The 23,545-nt window shown below is 23.3% G+C and overlaps 1 long non-coding RNA gene across 1 annotated transcript in view; it reads left to right on the top strand.

Annotated features, from left to right (window-relative positions):
• LOC145271160 (uncharacterized) overlaps positions 1-22,423 on the top strand; it is a 40,804-nt gene extending 18,381 nt beyond the window's left edge. Inside the window, exons 3-4 of the long non-coding RNA XR_013865716.1 lie at positions 17,507-17,552; positions 22,312-22,423. This is a non-coding gene — a long non-coding RNA (uncharacterized LOC145271160). The remainder of the gene's footprint in view (positions 1-17,506; positions 17,553-22,311) is intronic.
• Positions 22,424-23,545: the final 1,122 nt, after the last annotated feature.

Genomic DNA, 23,545 nt, shown 5'->3' with positions numbered 1-23,545 from the left:
ATACATAAATAAATCAATAAACAGAAACAATTAAAATAACTATCTATTAAACAAAATACATAAATACATCAATAAACAGCAACAATTAAAATAACTATCTATTAAACAAAATACATAAATAAATCAATAAACAGAAACAATTAAAATAACTATCTATTAAACAAAATACATAAATAAATCAATAAACAGAAACAATTAAAATAACTATCTATTAAATAAAATACATAAATTAATCAATAAACAGAAACAATTAAAATAACTATCTATTAAATAAAATACATAAATACATCAATAAACAGAAACAATTAAAATAACTATCTATTAAACAAAATACATAAATAAATCAATAAACAGAAACAATTAAAATAACTATCTATTAAATAAAATACATAAATTAATCAATAAACAGAAACAATTAAAATAACTATCTATTAAATAAAATACATAAATACATCAATAAACAGCAACAATTAAAATAACTATCTATTAAACAAAATACATAAATAAATCAATAAACAGAAACAATTAAAATAACTATCTATTAAATAAAATACATAAATACATCAATAAACAGAAACAATTAAAATAACTATCTATTAAACAAAATACATAAATAAATCAATAAACAGAAACAATTAAAATAACTATCTATTAAATAAAATACATAAATTAATCAATAAACAGAAACAATTAAAATAACTATCTATTAAATAAAATACATAAATTAATCAATAAACAGCAACAATTCAAATAACTATCTATCAAAAAAAAAAATAAATCAATAAACAGAAACAATTAAAATAACTATCTATTAAACAAAATACATAAATACATCAATAAACAGAAACAATTAAAATAACTATCTATTAAACAAAATACATAAATAAATCAATAAACAGAAACAATTAAAATAACTATCTATTAAACAAAATACATAAATACATCAATAAACAGAAACAATTAAAATAACTATCTATTAAACAAAATACATAAATAAATCAATAAACAGAAAAAATTAAAATAACTATCTATTAAATAAAATACATAAATTAATCAATAAACAGAAACAATTAAAATAACTATGTATTAAACAAAATACATAAATAAATCAATAAACAGCAACAATTAAAATAACTATCTATTAAATAAAATACATAAATAAATCAATAAACAGCAACAATTCAAATAACTATCTATCAAAAAAATAAATAAATAAATCAATAAACAGAAACAATTAAAATAACTATGTATTAAATAAAATACATAAAAAAATCAATAAACAGCAACAATTAAAATAACTATCTATTAAATAAAATACATAAATAAATCAATAAACAGAAACAATAAAAATAACTATCTATTATATAAAATACATAAAAAAATCAATAAACAGCAACAATTAAAATAACTATCTATTAAATAAAATACATAAATTAATCAATAAACAGCAACAATTAAATAACTATCTATTAAATAAAATACATAAATTAATCAATAAACAGAAACAATAAAAATAACTATCTATTATATAAAATACATAAAAAAATCAATAAACAGCAACAATTAAAATAACTATCTATTAAATAAAATACATAAATTAATCAATAAACAGCAACAATTAAATAACTATCTATTAAATAAAATACATAAATTAATCAATAAACAGAAACAATTAAAATAACTATGTATTAAACAAAATACATAAATAAATCAATAAACAGCAACAATTAAAATAACTATCTATTAAATAAAATACATAAATAAATCAATAAACAGCAACAATTCAAATAACTATCTATCAAAAAAATAAATAAATAAATCAATAAACAGAAACAATTAAAATAACTATGTATTAAATAAAATACATAAAAAAATCAATAAACAGCAACAATTAAAATAACTATCTATTAAATAAAATACATAAATAAATCAATAAACAGAAACAATAAAAATAACTATCTATTATATAAAATACATAAAAAAATCAATAAACAGCAACAATTAAAATAACTATCTATTAAATAAAATACATAAATTAATCAATAAACAGCAACAATTAAATAACTATCTATTAAATAAAATACATAAATTAATCAATAAACAGAAACAATAAAAATAACTATCTATTATATAAAATACATAAAAAAATCAATAAACAGCAACAATTAAAATAACTATCTATTAAATAAAATACATAAATTAATCAATAAACAGCAACAATTAAATAACTATCTATTAAATAAAATACATAAATTAATCAATAAACAGAAACAATTAAAATAACTATGTATTAAACAAAATACATAAATAAATCAATAAACAGCAACAATTAAAATAACTATCTATTAAATAAAATACATAAATAAATCAATAAACAGCAACAATTCAAATAACTATCTATCAAAAAAATAAATAAATAAATCAATAAACAGAAACAATTAAAATAACTATCTATTAAATAAAATACATAAAAAAATCAATAAACAGCAACAATTAAAATAACTATCTATTAAATAAAATACATAAATAAATCAATAAACAGAAACAATAAAAATAACTATCTATTATATAAAATACATAAAAAAATCAATAAACAGCAACAATTAAAATAACTATCTATTAAATAAAATACATAAATTAATCAATAAACAGCAACAATTAAATAACTATCTATTAAATAAAATACATAAATTAATCAATAAACAGAAACAATAAAAATAACTATCTATTATATAAAATACATAAAAAAATCAATAAACAGCAACAATTAAAATAACTATCTATTAAATAAAATACATAAATTAATCAATAAACAGCAACAATTAAATAACTATCTATCAAAAAAAAAAAAATAAATTAATCAATAAACAGAAACAATAAAAATAACTATCTATTATATAAAATACATAAAAAAATCAATAAACAGCAACAATTAAAATAACTATCTATTAAATAAAATACATAAATTAATCAATAAACAGCAACAATTAAATAACTATCTATTAAATAAAATACATAAATTAATCAATAAACAGCAACAATTAAAATAACTATCTATTAAATAAAATACATAAATTAATCAATAAACAGCAACAATTAAATAACTATCTATTAACATTGTGTATCTGTCAACAACATTCTCCTAAACCGTCTCTCGATTTAAAAATTTAAAAAAGAAAACATGAAAATAAAAAAGAAAAGCTTAATAAAAGGAAACCTAAAATAAAAAGAAAACAAAATAAAAATTAAAGAAAAGACAAAAAAATGAAAAAAGAAAACATCAAAATAAAAAAAGGAAAAGCTTAATAAAAGGAAACACAAAATAAAAAGAAAACAAAATAAAAATTAAATAAAAGACAAAAAAAATTAAAAAAGAAAACATCAAAATAAAAAAGAAAAAGCTTAATAAAAGAAAACCTAAACTAAAAAGAAAACAAAATAAAAATTAAATAAAAGACTCCAAAAAAATTAAAAAAGAAAACATCAAAATAAAAAAGGAAAAGCTTAATAAAAGGAAACACAAAATAAAAAGAAAACAAAATAAAAATTAAATAAAAGACAAAAAAAATTAAAAAAAGAAAACATCAAAATAAGAAAGGAAAAGCTTAATAAAAAGAAAACTTAAAATAAAAAGAAAACAAAATAAAAATTTAATAAAAGAAAAGAAAAAAAGAATAAACAAAGAAAACATCAAAGCAATAAAAATTTAAACAATAAAATAAAAAAATAAAAATCGATAAAAGAAAACATAAAAAAAAAGAAAAGTTTTATAAAAGGAAACACAAAATAAAAATTAAATAAAACATAAAAATAAAATTAAAAAAGAAAACATCAAAATAAAAAAGAAAAAACTTAATAAAAGGAAACCTAAAATAAAAGAAAACAAAATAAAAATTAAATAAAAGACAAAAAAAAATTGAAAAAGAAAACATCAAAATTAAAAAGGAAAAGCTTAATAAAAGGAAACCAACAATAAAAAGAAAACAAAATAAAACTTGAATAAAAGACAACAAAAATAAAAAAAACATTAAAATAAAAAAAGAAAAGATAATCTAAAGGAAACCTAAAATAAAAAGAAAACAACATAAAAATTAAATGAAGGACAAATAAAATAAAAAAAAAACATCAAAATAAAAAAAGAAAAGCTTAATAAAAGGAAACACAAAATAAAAAGAAAACAAAATAAAAATTAAATAAAAGACGAAACAAATAAAAAAAACATCAAAATAAAAAAGAAAAAGCTTAATAAAAGAAACCTAAAATAAAAAGAAAACAAAATAAAAATTAAAGAAAAGACAAAAAAAATTAAAAAAGACAACATCAAAATAAAAAAGGAAAAGATTAATAAAAGGAAACCTAAAATAAAAAGAAAACAAAATAAAAATTAAATAAAAGACAAAAAAATAAAAAAGAAAACATCAAAATAAAAAAGGAAAAGCTTAATAAAAGGAAACCTAAAATAAAAAGAAAACAAAATAAAAATTAAATAAAAGACAAAAAAAAAACATCAAAATAAAAAGGAAAAGATTAATAAAAGGAAACCTAAAATAAAAATAAAACAAAACAAAAATTAAATAAAAGACAAAAAAAACCAAAAAAAAACATCACAATAAAAAGGAACAGATTAATAAAAGGAAACCTAAAATAAAAATAAAACAAAATAAAAATTAAATAAAAGACAAAAAAATAAAAAAACATCAAAATAAAAAAGGAAAAGCTTAATAAAAGGAAACCTAAAATAAAAAGAAAACAAAATAAAAATTAAATAAAAGACAAAAAAATAAAAAAACATCAAAATAAAAAAGGAAAAGATTAATAAAAGGAAACCTAAAATAAAAAGAAAACAAAATAAAAATTAAATAAAAGACAACAAATAAAAAAGAAAAAATCAAAATAAAAAAGGAAAATCTTTATGAAAAGAAAACCTAAAATAAAAAGAAAACAAAATAAAAATTAAATAAAAGACAAAAAAAATAAAAAAACATCAAAATAAAAAGGAAAATATTAATAAAAGGAAACCTAAAATAAAAAGAAAACACAAATAACAATTAAATAAAAGACAAAAAAAATAAAAAAAAACATCAAAATAAAAGAGGAAAAGCTTAATAAAAGGAAACCTAAAATAAAAAGTAAACAAAATAAAAATTAAATAAAAGACAAATAAAATTAAAAAAACATCAAAATAAAAAGGAAAAGATTAATAAAAGGAAACCTAAAATAAAAAGAAAACAAAATAAAAATTAAATAAAAGACAAAAAAATAAAAAAACATCAAAATAAAAAAGGAAAAGATTAATAAAAGGAAACCTAAAATAAAAAGAAAACAAAATAAAAATTAAATAAAAGACAAAAAAAATTAAAAAAACATCAAAATAAAAAAGGAAAAGATTAATAAAAGGAAACCTAAAATAAAAAGAAAACAAAATAAAAATTAAATAAAAGACAAAAAAGAAAAAAAAACATCAAAATAAAAAAGGAAAAGATTAATAAAAGGAAACCTAAAATAAAAAGAAAACAAAATAAAAATTAAATAAAAGACAAAAAAATAAAAAAAAACATCAAAATAAAAAAGGAAAAGATTAATAAAAGGAAACCTAAAATAAAAAGAAAACAAAATAAAAATACAATAAAAGACAAAAAAATAAAAAAAAACATCAAAATAAAAAAGGAAAAGATTAATAAAAGGAAACCTAAAATAAAAAGAAAACAAAATAAAAATTAAATAAAAGACAAAAAAAAACAAAAAAAAAACATCAAAATAAAAAAGGAAAAGATTAATAAAAGGAAACCTAAAATAAAAAGAAAACAAAATAAAAATACAATAAAAGACAAAAAAATAAAAAAAAAACATCAAAATAAAAAAGGAAAAGATTAATAAAAGGAAACCTAAAATAAAAAGAAAACAAAATAAAAATTAAAGAAAAGACAAAAAAATAAAAAAAAACATCAAAATAAAAAAGGAAAAGATTAATAAAAGGAAACCTAAAATAAAAAGAAAACAAAATAAAAATACAATAAAAGACAAAAAAATTAAAAAAAACATCAAAATAAAAAAGGAAAAGATTAATAAAAGGAAACCTAAAATAAAAAGAAAACAAAATAAAAATTAAATAAAAGACAAAAAAATAAAAAAGAAAACATCAAAATAAAAAAGGAAAAGATTAATAAAAGGAAACCTAAAATAAAAAGAAAACAAAATAAAAATACAATAAAAGACAAAAAAATAAAAAAAAACATCAAAATAAAAAAGGAAAAGATTAATAAAAGGAAACCTAAAATAAAAAGAAAACAAAATAAAAATTAAATAAAAGACAAAAAAATAAAAAAAAACATCAAAACAAAAAAGGAAAAGATTAATAAAAGGAAACCTAAAATAAAAAGAAAACAAAATAAAAATACAATAAAAGACAAAAAAATAAAAAAAAGCATCAAAATAAAAAAGGAAAAGATTAATAAAAGGAAACCTAAAATAAAAAGAAAACACAAATAAAAATTAAATAAAAGACAAAAAAAATAAAAAAAACATCAAAACCAAAAAGGAAAAGATTAATAAAAGGAAACCTAAAATAAAAAGAAAACAAAATAAAAATTAAATAAAAGACAAAAAAAAAACAAAAAAAACATCACAATAAAAAGGAAAAGATTAATAAAAGGAAACCTAAAATAAAAAGAAAACAAAATAAAAATTAAATAAAAGACAAAAAAATAAAAAAAAACATCAAAATAAAAAAGGAAAAGATTAATAAAAGGAAACCTAAAATAAAAAGAAAATAAATTAAAAATTAAATAAAAGACAAAAAAGAAAAAAAAACATCAAAATAAAAAAGGAAAAGATTAATAAAAGGAAACCTAAAATAAAAAGAAAACAAAATAAAAATTAAATAAAAGACAAAAAAATAAAAAAGAAAACATCAAAATAAAAAAGGAAAAGATTAATAAAAGGAAACACAAAATAAAAAGAAAACAAAATAAAAATACAATAAAAGACAAAAAAATAAAAAAAACATCAAAATAAAAAAGGAAAAGATTAATAAAAGGAAACCTAAAATAAAAAGAAAACAAAATAAAAATTAAATAAAAGACAAAAAAATTGAAAAAGAAAACATCAAAAACTAAACGGAAATGATTAAAAAAAGGAAACCTAAAATAAAAAGAAAACAAAATAAAAATTAAATAAAAGACAAAAAATAAAAAAAAAACATAAAAATAAAAAAGGAAAAGATTAATAAAAGGAAACCTAAAATAAAAAGAAAACAAAATAAAAATTAAATAAAAGACAAAAAAATAAAAAAAATACATCAAAATAAAAAAGGAATAGATTAATAAAAGGAAACCTAAAATAAAAAGAAAACAAAATAAAAATTAAATAAAAGACAAAAAGAAAAAAAAACATCAAAATAAAAAAGGAAAAGATTAATAAAAGGAAACCTAAAATAAAAAGAAAACAAAATAAAAATACAATAAAAGACAAAAAAATAAAAAAAAACATCAAAACAAAAAAGGAAAAGATTAATAAAAGGAAACCTAAAATAAAAAGAAAACAAAATAAAAATACAATAAAAGACAAAAAAATAAAAAAAAACATCAAAACAAAAAAGGAAAAGATTAATAAAAGGAAACCTAAAATAAAAAGTAAACAAAATAAAAATTAAATAAAAGACAAAAAAATGAAAAAAAACATCAAAATAAAAAAGGAAAAGCTTAATAAAAGGAAACCTAAAATAAAAAGAAAACACAAATAAAAATTAAATAAAAGACAAAAAAAATAAAAAAAACATCAAAACAAAAAAGGAAAAGATTAATAAAAGGAAACCTAAAATAAAAAGAAAACAAAATAAAAATTAAATAAAAGACAAAAAAAACAAAAAAAAAACATCACAATAAAAAGGAACAGATTAATAAAAGGAAACCTAAAATAAAAAGAAAACAAAATAAAAATTAAATAAAAGACAAAAAAAACAAAAAAAAACATCACAATAAAAAGGAAAAGATTAATAAAAGGAAACCTAAAATAAAAAGAAAACAAAATAAAAATTAAATAAAAGACAAAAAAATAAAAAAAAACATCAAAATAAAAAAGGACAAGATTAATAAAAGGAAACCTAAAATAAAAAGAAAATAAATTAAAAATTAAATAAAAGACAAAAAAAAAAAACATCAACATAAAAAAGGAAAAGATTAATAAAAGGAAACCTAAAATAAAAAGAAAACAAAATAAAAATTAAATAAAAGACAAAAAAGAAAAAAAAACATCAAAATAAAAAAGGAATAGATTAATAAAAGGAAACCTAAAATAAAAAGAAAACAAAATAAAATTAAATAAAAGACAAAAAAAATTGAAAAAGAAAACATCAAAATAAAAAAGGAAAAGCTTAATAAAAGGAAACACAAAATGAAAAGAAAACAAAATAAACATTTAATAAAAGACGAAAGAAAATGTAAAAAGAAAACATCAAAATAAAAAAGGAAAAGCTTAATCAAAGGTAACCTTAAATAAAAAGAAAAACAAAATAAAAATTAAATAAAAGACAAAAAAAATAAAAAAAACATCAAAATAAAAAAGGAAAAGATTAATAAAAGGAAACACAAAATAAAAAGAAAACAAAATAAAAATTAAATAAAAGACAAAAAAAATTAAAAAAGAAAACATCAAAATAGAAAATGAAAAGCTTAATAAAAGGAAACCTAAAATAAAAAGAAAACGAAACAAAAATTAAATAAAAGACACAAAAAATTGAAAAAGAAAACATCAAAATAAAAAAGGAAAAGCTTAATAAAAGGAAACCTAAAATAAAAATAAAAAAAAATAAAAATTAAATAAAAGACAAAAAAAATTAAAAAAGAAAACATCAAAATAAAAAAGGAAAAGCTTAATAAAAGGAAACCTAAAATAAAAATAAAATAAAATAAAAATTAAATAAAAGACAAAAAAAATTGAAAAAGAAAACATCAAAAACTAAACGGAAATGATTAAAAAAAGGAAACCTAAAATAAAAAGAAAACAAAATAAAAATTAAATAAAAGACAAAAAATAAAAAAAAAACATAAAAATAAAAAAGGAAAAGATTAATAAAAGGAAACCTAAAATAAAAAGAAAACAAATAAAAATTAAATAAAAGACAAAAAAAATAAAATAACATCAAAATAAATAAGGAAAAGCTTCATAAAAGGAAACCTAAAATAAAAAGAAAACAAAAAAATTAAATAAAAAACAAAACAAAATTAAAAAGAAAACATCAAAATAAAAAAGGAAAAGCTTAATGAAAGGTAACATAAAATAAAAAAAAAATTAAATAAAAGAAAAAAAAAGAAAACATCCAAAAGAAAAGGAAACACAAAATAAAAAGAAAACCTAATATAAACAAAAAAAACTTATATAAAAAGAAAACAAAATAAAAATTAAATAAAAGACAAAAAAAAAGAACACATCAAAATAAAAACAAAAAGCGTAATAAAAGGAAACACGAAATAAAAAGAAAAACAAAATAAAAATTGAATAAAAGACAAAAAAAATTATAAAAGAGAACATCAAAATAAAAAAGGAAAAGCCATATAAAAGGAAACACAAAATAAAACGAAAAACAAAATTAAAAAAAAAGTTAAAAAGACAACATCAAAATAAAAAAGGAAAATCTTAATAAAAGGAAACACAAAATAAAAAGAAAAACAAAATAAAAAACAAAAAAAATTTAAAAAGACAACATCAAAAAAAAAAAAAAGGAAAAGCTTAATTAAAGGAAACACAAAATAAAAAGAAAACAAAATAAAAATTAAATAAAAGACAAAAAAAATTAAAAAAAAACAACATCAAAATAAAAAAGGAAAAGCTTAATAAAAGGAAACACAAAATAAAAAGAAAACAAAATAAAAATTAAATAAGAGACAAAAAAAATTAAAAAAGAAAACATCAAAATAAAAAAAGAAAAGCCATATAAAAGGAAACACAAAATAAAAAGAAAAACAAAATAAAAATTAAATAAAAGACAAAAAAAATTAAAAAAGGAAAACATCAAAATAAAAAAGGAAAAGCGTTATAAAAGGAAACACAAAATAAAAAGAAAACAAAATAAAAATTTAATAAAAGACAAAAGAAAATGTAAAAAGAAAACATCAAAATAAAAAAGGAAAAGCTTAATCAAAGGTAACCTTAAATAAAAAGAAAAACAAAATAAAAATTAAATAAAAGACAAAAAAAATTAAAAAAGAAAACATCAAAACAAAAAGGAAAAGCTTAATAAAAGGAAACACAAAATAAAAAGAAAATAAAATAAAAATTAAATAAAAGACAAAAAAATTAAAAAAGAAAACATCAAAATAAAAAAGGAAAAGCTTAATAAAAGGAAACCTAAAAAAAAAGAAAATAAAAATTAAATAAAAGACAAAAAATTAAAAAAGAAAACATCAAAATAAAAAAGGAAAAGCTTTAAAAAAGGTGACCTGAAATAAAAGAAAACAAAATAAAAATTAAATAAAAGACAAAAAATTAAAAAAGAAAACATCAAAATAAAAAAGGAAAAGCTTAATAAAAGGAAACCTAAAATAAAAAGAAAACAAAATAAAAATTAAATAAAAGACAAAAAAAATTAAAAAAGCAAACATTAAAATAAAAAAGGAAAAGCTTAATAAAATGTAACCTAAAATAAAAAGAAAACAAAATAAAAGACAAAAAAAAATTAGGAGGAAACACAAAATAAAAAATGAAAAAAAAAATTAAAAGGAAACACAAAATAAAAAGAAAACAAAATTAAAATTGAAAAAAGACAACAAAAAATGAAAAATGAAAACATCAAAATTAAAAAGGAAAAGCTTAATAAAAGGAAACACAAAATAAAAAGAAAACAACAGTAAAATTAAATAAAAGACAAAAAAATATTACCAAAAGAAAACATCAAAATAAAAAAGGAAAAGCTTAATAAAAGGAAACACAAAATAAAAAGAAAACAAAATAAAACTTAAATAAAAGACAAAAAAAATTAAAAGAGCAAACATCAAAATAAAAAGGAAAAGCTTAATAAAAGGAAACACAAAATAAAAAGAAAACAAAATAAAAATTAAAGAAAAGACAAAAAAATTAAAAAAGAAAACATCAAAATAAAAAAGGAAAAGCTTAATAAAAGGAAACCTAAAATAAAAAGAAAACAAAATAAAAATTAAATAAAAGACAAAAAAAAAATAAAAAAGCAAACATCAAAATAAAAAAAGGAAAAGCTTAATAAAAGGAAACCTAAAATAAAAAGAAAACAAAATAAAAATTAAATAAAAGACAAAAAAATTAAAATAGAAAACATCAAAATAAAAAAGGAAAAGCTTAATAAAAGGAAACTCAAAATAAAAAGAAAACAAAATAAAAATTAAATAAAAGACAAAAAAATGTAAAAAAAAACATCAAAATAAAAAAGGAAAAGCTTAATAAAAGGAAACACAAAATAAAAATAAAATAAAATAAAAATTAAATAAAAGACAAAAAAATTAAAAAAGAAAACATCAAAATAAAAAAGGAAAAGCTTAATAAAAGGAAACCTAAAAAAAAAAGAAAATAAAAATTAAATAAAAGACAAAAAATTAAAAAAGAACACAACAAAATAAAAAAGGAAAAGCTTTAAAAAAGGTAACCTGAAATAAAAGAAAACAAAATAAAAATTAAATAAAAGACAAAAAATTAAAAAAGAAAACATCAAAATAAAAAAAGGAAAAGCTTAATAAAAGGAAACCTAAAATAAAAAGAAAACAAAATAAAAATTAAATAAAAGACAAAAAAAAAATAAAAAAGCAAACATTAAAATAAAAAAGGAAAAGCTTAATAAAATGTAACCTAAAATAAAAAGAAAACAAAATAAAAATGAAAAAAAAAAAATTAGGAGGAAACACAAAATAAAAAATGAAAAAAAAATTAAAAGGAAACACAAAATAAAAAGAAAACAAAATTAAAATTGAAAAAAGACAACAAAAAATGAAAAATGAAAACATCAAAATTAAAAAGGAAAAGCTTAATAAAAGGAAACACAAAATAAAAAGAAAACAACAGTAAAATTAAATAAAAGACAAAAAAATATTACCAAAAGAAAACATCAAAATAAAAAAGGAAAAGCTTAATAAAAGGAAACACAAAATAAAAAGAAAACAAAATAAAACTTAAATAAAAGACAAAAAAAATTAAAAGAGCAAACATCAAAATAAAAAGTAAAAGCTTAATAAAAGGAAACCTAAAATAAAAAGAAAACAAAATAAAACTTAAATAAAAGACAAAATAAATTAAAAAGACAACATCAAAATAAAAAAGGAAAAGCGTAATAAAAGGAAACACAAAATGAAAAGAAATCAAAATAAAAATTAAATAAAAGACAAAAAAATTTAAAAAAGAAAACATCAAAATAAAAAAGGAAAAGCCATATAAAAGGAAACACAAAATAAAAATAAAAACAAAATAAAAAAAAAGACAACATTAAAATAAAAAAGGAAAAGCTTAATAAAAGGAAACACAAAATAAAAAGAAAAACAAAATAAAAATTTAATAAAAGACAAAAAAAATTAAAAAAAGAAAGCATCAAAATAAAAAGGAAAAGCTTAATAAAAGGAAACACAAAATAAAAAGAAAACAAAATAAAAATTAAGTAAAAAACAAAAAAATTAAAAAAGAAAACATCAAAATTAAAAAGGAAAAGCTTAATAAAAGGAAACCTAAAATAAAAAGAAAACAATATAAAAATTAAATAAAAGACAAAAGAAAATGTAAAAAGAAAACATCAAAATAAAAAAGGAAAAGCCTTATAAAAGGAACCACAAAATAAAAATAAAAACAAAATAAAAAAGAAAAAAAGAAAAAAAGAAAACATCTAAATAAAAAGGAAAAGCTTAATAAAAGGAAACACAAAATAAAAAGAAAAACAAAATAAAAATTTAATAAAAGACAAAAAAAATTAAAAAAGAAAACATCAAAATAAAAAAGGAAAAGCTTAATAAAAGGAAACACAAAATAAAAAGAAAACAAAATAAAAATTAAATAAAAGACAAAAGAAAATGTAAAAAGAAAACATCAAAATAAAAAAGGAAAAGCTTAATAAAAGGAACCACAAAATAAAAAGAAAATAAAAAACAAAAAAATTAAAACAGAAATTAAATAAAAGACAAAAAAATTTAAAAAAAACATCAAAATACAAAAGGAAAAGCTTAATAAAAGGAAACACAAAATAAAAAGAAAACAAAATAAAATTAAATAAAAGACAAAAAAAAACGTAAAAAGAAAACATCAAAATAAAAAAGGAAAAGCTTAATAAAAGGAACCACAAAATAAAAAGAAAAACAAAATAAAAAACAAAAAAAATAAAAAAGAAAACATCAAAACAAACAAGTAAAAGCTTAATAAAAGGAAACACAAAATAAAAAAAAAATAAAATAAAAATTAAATAAAAGACAAAAAATTTTAAAAAGACAACATCAAAATAAAATAGGAAAAGCTTATAAAAGGAAACACAAAATGAAAACGAAACACAAAATAAACAACAACAAATTAAAAAAAGAAAACATCCAAATAAAAAAGGGAAAGACAACAAAAATAAAAAAACATCAAAATAAAAAAGGAAAAGATAATTAAAAGGAAACCTAAAATAAAAAGAAAACAAAATAAAAATTAAATAAAAGACAAAAAAATAAAAAAAAACATCAAAATAAAAAAGGAAAAGATTAATAAAAGGAAACACAAAATAAAAAGAAAACAAAATAAAAATTAAATAAAAGACAAAAAAACCATCAAAATAAAAAAGGAAAAGCTTAATAAAAGGAAACCTAAAATAAAAAGAAAACAAAATAAAAATTAAATAAAAGACAAAAAAATTAAAATAGAAAACATCAAAATAAAAAAGGAAAAGCTTAATAAAAGGAAACTCAAAATAAAAAGAAAACAAAATAAAAATTAAATAAAAGATAAAAAAAATTAAAAAAGAAAGCATCAAAATAAAAAAGGAAAAGCTTAATAAAAGGAAACACAAAATAAAAAGAAAACAAAATAAAAATTAAATAAAAGATAAAAAAATAAAAAAGAAAACATCAAAACAAACAAGTAAAAGCTTAATAAAAGGAAACCTAAAATAAAAAGAAAACAAAATAAAAATTAAATAAAATACAAAAAAAATTAAAAAAGAAAACATCAAAATAAAAAAGGAAAAGCTTAATAAAAGGAAACTCAAAATAAAAAGAAAACGAAATAAAAATTAAATAAAAGACAAAAAAATTAAAATAGAAAACATCAAAATAAAAAAGGAAAAGCTAAATAAAAGGAAACCTAAAATAAAAAGAAAACAAAATAAAAATTAAATAAAAGACAAAAAAAAATAAAAAAGAAAACATCAAAATAAAAAAGGAAAAGCTTAATAAAAGGAAACACAAAATAAAAAGAAAACAAAATAAAAATTAAATAAAAAAACATCGATAAAAGAAAACATCAAAATAAATAAGGCAAATGTTACCTTTTATGAAGTTGTGTTCGTCATTTCAGAAGCTTGTAAAAAGGTTCCATACGTATCAATCTAGATGGGCTATCAGCATGGCTAATTTTTTTCGATGACAGGTACTCCAGTGTTAAATTATAATTCAGTAAAATTATACCTCATCTCAGCAGGCTATTAACAGTATATGCCGGTAAGCCTTTTTTGGATCCAAAAGTTTTAAGCGACGGCCTTTGGTCTGTTTGCAATGTAAATTTTCTGCCATGTAAGTATCTATGACAGTTTGTTACGGCGAATATAATACTTTGTGCCTACTTTTCTACCTGCGGGACAGCACCTGTTGGACTAAGGTACGCCGCCTGGGTAATACCTAGGAGGTCTACCCTCCCAGGACTTTCCACCGGGCTTTCCGGTGGGGCAAGTTTATTGCTTGCTGCATGAGGCGCTCCGACCGGGGAGTGCCGACGGGGTTACTCAGGCAATTTTTAAAAAATTGCAGGAGTGTCCTTTCTTTAGTGGAGCCTGCGGGGTTCCCACTTTCCGGCCTTGTGCCACATAATGCTGATGTGGGCAGCATTTAAATAATTACCCCTATTAGGACTCTGATGGGGAAGGTCTCATAGCGGCTTCAGCTGCAGGGAGACAGGGTAGTACACATCAAGGATCGTCACTTGACACTCAGCCCAACTGGTGAGGGGCTGGGAACCGGCCCAGCACCTGTTGGACTGAGGTACGCAACCTGGGTAATACCTAGGAGGTGTCCCCTCCCAGGCCTTGCCACCGGGCTTTCCGGTGGGGCAAGTTTATTGCTTGCTGCCTGAGGCGCCCCGACCGGGGAATGCCGAGGGGGTTACTTTTCTACCTGCGTCTGCTGATAGTAGGGATCTGGATGCATGGGCGATCGTTTTCTTTTTGGTACTGTCGAGCAGTATGAAGTACGCAAGCTCCAACACCATAGGAGCTTGCGTCGCTCGCTACTATAATTTTCAAGTTTGGATCATAGTGTATTATGAAGACTTAGTAGTAGTTAGCTAGTCCCAAAAAACCTTGGAGTGTGTGCGCATTATTGGGAGCAGGCGTGTTCTTGATTGCTTCTGCTTCTCCGGGTCAGGGTGTCTACCATTTTTATCAATTATGTGACCTAAGTATTTTATCTTGTTCATGAGAAAGTCACACTTTGCTTTTTCACTTTAAAACCGAAGCGTTGAATTCTTTTAAAAAACCTCGAGTATGTGTTTGCGATACTCAGCTGTGGATTTACTGGCAATGACGGTGTCATTCAAGGCCGCGCAGCATGGTGTCGATGACCTGTTGAAAAATCGCAGGTACTACCTTGATTCTGAAAGCTATTTATGTGCATTTACTGTAGATTATTTAAAAACTATTAATTTCTTGAGATTTTCGGTAGCATGTTCTGATTCCTGTCATAAAAATACATTGATGACAAATTTCATTGCTTAATCTTGTGTTTTAACAAAGATATAACATTTTTACTGAAAAAGTAGTATAAAAAATGTGACAAAACGTATATGGTCTTAAAGAGGGAAAAATATCCAAACATGTGAGGCACAAAAATAGTCATAACTTTCTTATTTTTAATTTTTAATCAGATCTTTAAAATTTAAAAAGATTTTTTCTTAGCTCATCAAGCTCTTTCTATATATGCCATTAATGAGATATTTTAAGCAATTTAAATTTTTTTCATGTGTCTTGCTAATTTAAGACATTTACTTTAGTTAAGTATATTATCATAGTGCAAATAACATGGTACAACAATAACAAATCAAAATTGGCTAGTGAGAACTGGAGATTGATATGTGAAGTTCCCTATACGTACTGATGCAGAGGATTTTAGAACATTACGGGGATCTGTAAGTACGCGTCACTTAAATCCACCTTAGAAAATATTTAGTTTGTTGAATACCTTCTCTGGTGAAGGTAGGGGATAGTGATACTCTTTAAGAGCAGCATTCAGACCCGTTGAAACATGCGCGCATACACGAATCTGATTTATCTTCTTGGTCACATATACTGTAGGAGCAGCCCAATCACTGTTGCTGGCTTTCGATAGTATTCCGGCCTTTTGTAGGTAACAAGGGTGGAGCGTTTTCCTTCAGTTCGAATCTGGCAATAGCCTAAGTACATCTTCCGAGACCCGTTGAGGAAACTTCTGGAAATTTTTCCTTGAACTCGCCATTTAGTCATTGTTCACCTGTAGATGAGTCTTCTACCTTATGGCAGAATTTGTTTATAGGTTGGTCCCACAATTCAAATCGTTTCACCCAATCTGTTCCGTAGAGGTTTCCGGATATCTTATGTACATAAACTTTTACTTTTTGGTAATGCCATTTAACGTCACAGGGAGTGTCAGTCCTCCCTAGAATTTTACTTTATCACCTCTAACTCCTTCCTCTTACGCATGGTTGGTTTCGTCAACCTTTTTCATGTCTCTAGGTTGATAATGGACAGGTCTGAACCAGAATTCAACTGTAACTCAACTATCTTATTGCGGATGTTGACAGTGATGTATTTCCGCCGGGTTTTCTCGACTTCCTGTCGAATCTTGTTTGTCGGACCCTGTGGTTTTTGTTCCTTTTACAATGCGTTGATTTGCGGCCTTTCCTGCCACACACATTGCATATTTAGTTTCTGTAAAAAACATCTATGGGAACAATGTTATCCGCCGCAACAGTTGCACGGCCTTGCATGCGAATTCGCTTTGGAGATTGGATGGACAACCTTTGGTTGTGCCTGTTCTTTTTCTTCGCGTTTGTTTGTTTATTTCTCATAAGAGTAATCCTTTGGTCTGAAACCCTTACCCTAACCCAAATAGTTGGAGAACTTTGTCCAACTGAATCCGATTAAATCAAATGAAATTCTTGCGAATTACATTTTGACAATTTGAATTAAGAGTTTTCGTTTATTCTTTTTAATGTTTTTGTTTCTTTGGTTATTTTATTTTTAAATTCGATTTACCTAAAATCATCATTTGCTTTTTATCGTCCACTTGAAACCATGTATTATTACGTCAAAAGACATATCAACGATTTTTCTTCTCCTTTGCAGACTATCACCAACAAGTTGTGTGAGAGGCCATGGAGTCATTGCGCAGGTAAGTTTAACAGATTTATAATTTCCACCTCTCAAACCTTGCCGCAGTTCACACAAACCATGAAAGACAACAAACTATTAGTCTCCAGCTTGAGTTTGACCCTCATTTGGGCTCATTAGTTGAACGCATCCGAGCTCAATATTCGAAACCCGAATCGCTTGCATGCGAGACATTACTGATGTTCAAATAATGCAAATAAGTTAAACAACAGAAATAATATTCAACAATGCATTCTAACATCGTTGCCATTTGTTAAAAGGAAGTCAGGTGTTGCCTCCATGGAGATCCACGCCAAACGGCTGATGTGCTGTTATCCTCGGCGAGGGTTTAGAAAGAAAAAGAAAAAAAAACACTGCAAAACAAATAGAAGCACCCATCGTAACAAGAAATACCAAAAGACGTTTACAGATATATTTCAAAACAATATCAAAACCAGTCAGCTATTGACCATTTAATTCCTTCATAAAAAAATACATTTAATTGCAATCATTTTTTAATTTCGAGAAGGCATTTGGTGCTACATGGCAATATGTCATAATGCTAGAACGTAATAAATTTGGAGTCAAAGGTAGACTACCAACAGACATAGAACATTTCATATCCATCTGTTTCTTTTTCAATCATATATGGAAGAACTCTTTCTAAAATATATTAACAGAAAATGGGAATACTACACAGAATTGTATTATCAACCACACTTTTCAATATCAAAATGAACTGCATTGTTAAATTCTGAATCCCATATGACTTTCTCATCTGTTACAAACCAAAACATATCTACACTATTAAACGACAAGTACAACAAGTTTAGCGAATGGAACAACGTAAACGGCTAAATACTCTTTCAGACAAAATCCAAATGTGTACATTTCTCTTAGCAAGAAAAATTACTCCTTGATCCTTCTTTGAAACTTAATAATAAAGAAATATCCAGAGTTAAAGAACATGAATTCCTATGCATAATCTTTGACAAAAAGTTAACATAGAAATCACGTATAAATTACCTCAAAACTAAATGTAATAATACAATTAATGAGAGTAATTACCAATACAGACCAAAAAGAAAAGCTTCCGATCTGCCAGAAAATCTTATGTAGAGAACTAGAAACAATTCACAACCAATGACTCAGAATGGTTCTAGAAGCTTATAGAACTTCAAGAAGCAGTCTGGGTTAGAGTTAGGGTTAGGGTCTGAAACCGTTGAATATTAGACAATCGCAACAACATACTAGAACAATAGCCAAACTAGACATATATATTTATATATATATATATATATATATATATATATATGTATATATATATATATATATATATATATATATATATATATATATATATATATGAAATAAAATGGAGGTGGAAGGACCTGGATACTCAACGTTTCGCCCGATTTATTCAGGCTTCTTCAAGAGGGATAGTCATTGACGAGAGAGTCGGAGGATTGGGGATATATATAATGATGGGGGAGAGCAACGTGTTTTCCTTATGTAAATTAGATATCATATATACATATATATATACATTTTATGAGAGAAAAAAATAAAAAAATAAATTAGAGTAAATTAGTGTAGTGGATTACGTCTAAAAGTTAAAATATCGTAGAGATTAAAAAAAAACTACACTAATTTATTCTAATTTATTTTTTATTTTTTATATACTTCAAAATTATATACTTCAAAATTATATACTTCAAAATTATATACTTAAAAATTGAATACTTCAAAATTGTATACTTCAAAATTATATACTTCAAAATTATATACTTCAAAATTATATACTTCAAAATTATATACTTAAAAATTGAATACTTCAAAATTGTATACTTCAAAATTATATACTTCAAAATTATATACTTCAAAATTATATACTTCAAAACACAAACACCCATTTTTCTGCTGGATTCCCAGCTACCTAGAACTGAAAGCGAATAAAAATTTTTACACAGCTGCTAAAAGATAACTAAAAATGAAAACTAGTAATATAAAAGTTCCCTATACTGAGTTCAGACCCCCGAATCCACAAATATATCATATATAAATGGCAAGATTCATGGAATTCCTGCAAAAACAACTCTATCAAATAAAGCCCCCCCCCCACAAAAAAGACAAGATCTTTAATAGGATGATGACTAGACTCATGCCTACTAAAGGACAAAAAATCCCCATCAAGTACCGACCGGAACCTCTTCCCAACTTCTTTCTCTTTCTCACAAACTGATCAAATTGGATTTGCTTGCATGCCGAAGTGTGTTCACTCGGCTGATCTGGGCCAATCTTTTCTTTAAGGTTGAGGATACCTGATTGACAGTTTGTATGGATGTTGTTTCCGACTGACAGTACAGGTCCTCTAACTCTTTGGTAGCACTTATAGCTGTTGTTCTATCATCAGTTGTATAATACCAGGATAGTTGTTGTACCATGTCGCGCATGGAAAGGGATCCCGCTGCTATTTCCGGTAGGCTTTAACGAGGCCACAACTTTCCTGGACAGACCCAGCTATGGACCTGTTGTGTGTGTATACTTGGCGCCCAAACTGGGCCACTTTGCCCAACCTGAAATTAAACCAAATCTCATGAAAGTCCAACAAATACCAGGATTGAAGCAGACAAACAAAACCAATTCACCTCCTCCGTTAAGGCTCGCTTTCACAAATATCTGCGGGTTTAGAGATAATATAGAAGATGTAAAGTCTTATCTTTTATCATTAAGTGAAACGCACTTACGCTCCTCAATCCCGTCTTAACTTCATCCCCATTCTCTGCCGTAAAGACTCGGATAGATATATGCACGGACTTGGAGTCTATATTTCGAAACACCCTCCCCTTAACTAGAGAGCAACGTCTGAAAATGGATGGACATCCAGGTTACCATTGATGGACGTTCATCCAAGCAGCATAATGCAGGAGTGCTTTAGGGGTCGATCCTTGGACCACTATTATTTCTGATATTCATCAATGACTTCCTCGATAATATTGAGTCCGAGATGGGCATATTTGCTAATGATACAACACTCTATAACATGCACGAGGAAGAATCGACGGACACAAATTTATGACGATGGCTAAATCCTGAGAAAATGACCTGCAGACCCTAGTGGAATGGTGACGTAAATGGAAGGTATCATTTAATGCTAGTAAGACTAAACTACAAGACTCGTCTCCAACTACTGATAACCCTGACAAATAACTCCCTACTCGAGAATTCTTTCGTCAAACGCGTCATATTAACATTCACGGGAACAAATACATTGAAGACATTGTGAATGCTACTTCATGGAATGTGGGCTCTCTCTACCGTGCTAGAAAACTACTCACACCTGAGAGTATCCTGTACCTCTACAAGGCCACCATTCGCCCATGCATGGAGTATTGTTGCCATATCTGGGCTCTTGCATAGAGTCTAGAAAAGAGTTTGTAATCTAATATCTCCCATTTTGTCAACTAGGTGCTAACCTCTGTCCCATCGCCGCAATGTTGCATTTCTGTCACTGTTTTGCAAGTACTTTAATGGAACGTGCTCTAATTAACTCATTGTACCCTGACAAACCCGCTTAGCAACAAAATCACACCCCTTCACTGTTGAGGTACCTTAATGTCAGAAAGTATTCTACTCAAACAGTTTCTTCCCTAGAACGACTTGACTTTGGAATTCCCTTCCTGCTACCTGCTTCCCAAACTGTACTGACATGCAGAAGTTTAAATGCAACGTAAACCAATATGTTAATCGTGGTTCCAATTAGTAGCCCTTTACGGCCAAGTGGCAATATGCCTTGTTTGAGATGAATGTAAGTAAAAAAAAAAAACGTTATACACATCTTTTTTTGAGGGGAGGAATGAAATTGTGATTACTGCGTTTTGTGAAAATGATATATTACTTCCCATGATTTAACTTTTATTTCTATAATTCTGTTTTCTCTTGTTGTTTCCATAAAAGTTGGGTTTGTTGTCGTTGTTCTAATAAGAGTTTTTGAAATCTTTTATTTAATGTCATTATTTTTGCTCTGGATTTGACTAATTCAACCATCTTTGTTGGGTTTTTGCTGTTGCATTTGATCTTTACACATTTATTTAGCCAAAATTAATTTTCAGTGTTTTGTTGTATCTTATTTTTCTTTTTAGAAGTGGAAAGAAAATAAATATGGTTTTGAGCATGTGAAATACAATTGTCCACTTTTTTTAATGATCAATACAATGTAGATCTTGAGACCAAATGAAAAACAACATTTCTCATTCATTTTACGTTCAAATTTTGTCAAAAGAAAGATTGTTGGTATTAACAGAATGGTAAGTTAAACAGTCTGTAGTCTTGCATAGGTTGCGATATTTTCACACAAGAGTATTAGCTTCCTGCTTTCTACCTTTAGAATTATATTTGATTAAATAATCCATAGATGATTGATATGCCATTAAACAAACCAAACCAATCATTTTTGCTTCTCTTTTTGATTATTCGGGCTGAAAACCTATTTAGGTTATAACTATATATAAACCTAGACCAGCTGTCAAACCTATGCCGTCAATGAAGGAAGCTCACCTCTTTTCTTTATTACAAATCCTCTTGTTTTAAATTGTTTTATTTTTTCTCTTGTTTGAAATTGTTTTATTTAATTGAAAGAAACATTAAATAATTCAAAAGTCCATAAGAAACAGGTAAGATCTAAACCAAAGGCAAACGATTGTTTTTCTTAAGCCACTATGTTTCTTAGTTAAACAAAAATGGTTGCGTTATAATAATTTTTGTCTCCTCTTTTTTGTTAGCCAACTTGATACCCGCCCAAAAGAAAGCGATGAATCACCTGAGCCGAAAGGGTTGAAAGTTCCTCTAGAGCAGCATCAAAAACAAGCATTGGCTTGGCTTATTTGGAGAGAGAACAATGTCTCTTCAGGTGGAATTTATGGTAAGTAGTAATAAATCTGTATAAGAAAATAAGGTCAGATGACGTTCACATTTAAGTCAGTTTTAAATCAGTTTTAATGTTCAATCCATAATTCATCCAATCCATAGTTAAAGTTTATTATTATGGTATCGTTTGGCTATTAAATAATATCCAAAATATACCATAATAATTGAATTTAACTTTTTCAAAATCCTAATAAAAAAATGAATATTATTTAATATTCTATATGCAAGTGTCTTATCTGTTTTCAATGGAACTTTTGTGTAATTCAGAATAGGTACAATCAAGACCGTCTTAAAAGACAAGATGGCCGGTGGGCAAAAATAATTTAATCTGCTGACGTCATCACGGATAGTCCCTTAGTTGCTTGACACCGGTAATCACCGGTAGTCACTCGTAACTCGTAACGTCTTGAAGTCAGTGTAATATTTCTTTTTTTTATTAAAGTGCCGAGGAAATTATCGTAAAGGACCAAAAAGTGACAGTATTTTCATTTCCGAAAGATAAAGAATTATAATGCAGTAATGCTGTTTTCAATGGAACTTTTGTGTAATTCAGAATAGGTACAATTCCACGTTTTATACGAGAAAAAAAACCAAATCGCTAGAGCTTTATTTCTCCCTCATTTATTTTCCTTCTTTCTCTCTCTCTCTCTCTCTCTCTCTTTCTCTCTTTCACTTTTCTATTTTTACTTGCTTCACCTCTTTACTCCCTCTCTGCAAAATTGATTTTTCCATATTTCGAATGAGTCATAGGAAGGAAAGATAGAAGAGTTTTGGGCAATCAGTGGACATCTTCCCGCCCCCTTTCAAACATATTAGTCAATTCTTGGCCTGAAGACTTTACTTGTAAACATTCTTTTTAGTAGAATTTTGAAAAAATAACAGACGGACTCATCTACATTGTTTCTCTCTTTTCCACAACTAATTTCTAAATTAAAAATCAAAAATGGGGTCCAGTGTAATCTAGAATCAAAAATATATGAAAAGAAAATTTTTTTTTATTAAAATTCTGTAATTTTTGGTGTAGATACTTCATTTTGCTTGATAGAGTCTTCCGGTTATTTTGAACGTTTATATTTCACTTTAAATCAG

Source organism: Euprymna scolopes, chromosome 46 (assembly GCF_053919585.1).
Source record: "Euprymna scolopes isolate OS-2025 chromosome 46, ASM5391958v1, whole genome shotgun sequence".
NCBI lineage: Eukaryota > Metazoa > Mollusca > Cephalopoda > Sepiida > Sepiolidae > Euprymna > Euprymna scolopes.
This window is presented reverse-complemented; position numbering and strand designations above follow the sequence as displayed.